This window comes from Littorina saxatilis, linkage group LG9, assembly GCF_037325665.1.
Source record: "Littorina saxatilis isolate snail1 linkage group LG9, US_GU_Lsax_2.0, whole genome shotgun sequence".
In the NCBI taxonomy this organism is placed as follows: domain Eukaryota; kingdom Metazoa; phylum Mollusca; class Gastropoda; order Littorinimorpha; family Littorinidae; genus Littorina; species Littorina saxatilis.
Window position 1 is genome coordinate 20,950,163 of NC_090253.1, and position 2,500 is coordinate 20,952,662.

General features: G+C 44.3%; 2 protein-coding genes across 2 annotated transcripts in view; one reads left to right on the forward strand and one right to left on the reverse strand.

The window, feature by feature from the left end:
• The window catches only part of LOC138975582 (protein N-terminal glutamine amidohydrolase-like), a 570,098-nt gene that overhangs the window by 57,146 nt on the left and 510,452 nt on the right, over positions 1–2,500 (forward strand). The window lies entirely within an intron of this gene.
• The window catches only part of LOC138975573 (matrix metalloproteinase-17-like), a 96,350-nt gene that overhangs the window by 36,502 nt on the left and 57,348 nt on the right, over positions 1–2,500 (reverse strand). The gene's annotated exons all lie outside the window — the stretch shown is intronic.

The following is a 2,500-nucleotide window of genomic DNA, read 5'->3' on the forward strand; positions in this document are numbered from 1 at the left end:
CGTCATCAAAGCTATTTATCAAAAAAATGATAAAAACCTCTAGAGATACCATACTCAAGATCTCTCATGTCAAGTTTCACGAAGATCGGTCCAGTTGGTTTCTCTAAATCGCTCTACACACACACACACACACACACACACACATACACCACGACCCTCGTCTCGATTCCCCCCTCAACGTTAAAACCATAGATGTGTATATCTATGGTTAAAACATTTAGTCAAAACTTGACTAAATGTAAAAAGATAACCAAGAAACGTAAAACCAAGTTATTTATTGAAACCTTTAGTTATAGACAAAGCGAAACATTCATTAGTACGTTAACGTTGACCTAGCATTCGCGGTCCATCTGTTGCGAATTTCATCAAAAAACGCGTTCTCTAAATCCGTTGGTGGACGCATGATACATCTGGATTGATTTGATTTGATAGCTGTTGCTTTTTGGGTCCAGCGGACCATGTAGGCCAAATCAGGACCCCTACATCTGGATTGTCATAGACAATTGCGCTCAACAGGCACACGAAACAAGAGACACGTGTTAGGATACTTGGTGTTATGAGAAACTCAACTTTTGGGTACATATTAATGTTGTTCTTTCTTTCTTTATTTATTTGGTGTTTAACGTCGTTTTGAACCATTCAGGGTTATATCGCGACGGGGAAAGGGGGGAGATGGGATAGAGCCACTTGTCAATTGTTTCTTGTTCACAAAAGCACTAATCAAAAAATTGCTCCAGGGGCTTGCAACGTAGTACAATATATGACCTTACTGGGAGAATGCAAGTTTCCAGTACAAAGGACTTAACATTTCTTACATACTGCTTGACTAAAATCTTTACAAACATTGACTATATTCTATACAAGAAACACTTAACAAGGGTAAAAGGAGAAACAGAACCGTTAGTCGCCTCTTACGACATGCTGGGTAGCATCGGGTAAATTCTTTCTCGTCCCAACCAATATGGGACTCCCCCTAACCCGCAGGGGGTATTACTGTTGTTCTCTCGAAACACAAATATATTACCTTGACTAAACTCAGATGCTAATTTCATGTTGTTCAGTAGACAGACAGACAGACAGACAGACAGACAGACAGACAGACAGACAGACAGACAGACAGACAGACAGATAGACAGACAGACAGATAATAACGAACAGAGAGATTTCAATAGATGTCAGTTAAACTTGGGTGCAAACGTCGGATTTGCGGCGCTTTGATTGACAGTGCAACTGCATTCAGTTTGCAGTTTGACAGAGTTCAATATCGAGACGAACAATGTTTTAATTGTATGTCGAACATCAGGAATATGAAGGCTCGCTCTCTTGTATTTGCTAGATTATTGTTTGAAATCAAGCCAACATGTGTATAGTACAAAGTACAGTTATCAGGCACAACAAGGCTGGAAAATAGGCTTAATTGATATGTTGACGAAATTTGCATATCACTACCCCCCCCCCCCCCCCAGAAATACCTGTTCTCCCTCCTCTCATCCCTCATTTTGTCCCACCCAACCCCCGAGCGCAACAAGGATGGGAAATAGGCAAAATGATATTGACAACATTGCATTTCACCCCAACCTCCGGATATCTCGCCCCTCCCCCCCCCCCCCCCCTTTCCCTTAGCTCCAGTCTGGCTAAAGGGAGATAAGACTGGTCAGGGTCAGATGCCGGAAACAGCCAATAGAGGGCGGTCGGCCAAACCGGAAGTGAGACTACCTAGCACGCACAAGGCATCATGGCGGACTTCCGGAGCTAGCCAGAGAGAAGCAAGTGGTTAGCGTCCTGTCTCTTTCTCAGTGTCAACGCTCGCTTTTGTGTTCTGAGTGCAGTTATGGCTTCGTGACCGAAGGAACATAGACCCTCATTGTTTCTGTTCGTTTAGTGCGACTCGTTTTTCCTAATTGTAAGCTTTCTTGTCGGCCGGTTTCATTATTTCACAGTGTTTCCGTGATATGACCCGCTAGACAATGCAGTTACCGAAAACAAGCGTTGAGAGGGAGATTTTGGGAGATAGTGGTTTTTGATAGTGATCAGATTAGAATCACGCACAAAGAGAACGAAGATGAAAGAAAGGCGTTATTAATTAACGCAGGGCTCCACACGGACGCCCCTCCTAGTGCGTCCCGGGACACCCACTTTTAGATTTTAGGGGGTCCGTGTAGTATTTTAGAGGGTCCGTGCAGTATTTTAGAGGGTCCCAGAGAGAGAGGGGGTGAGAGAGAGAGAGCGAGAGAGAGAGAGAGAGAGAGAGAGAGAGAGAGAGAGAGAGAGAGAGAGAGAGAGAGAGAGAGAGAGAGAGAGAGAGAGAGAGAGAACAGTACTATCTAGTAGCACTACAGTCCCATGCAGGACAACAGATTGATGAGACAAAGGGAGGCAATCAGAGAAATCAGACAGTTATCTGCCCGTCCCCAGTTCCCTCCCCTCTCATTTAGGGGCTTCTGCTTTTCCTCTCTGGGATGAGTAGTCATTAGGCACGGTGATTAACGAGTTGCGTCGG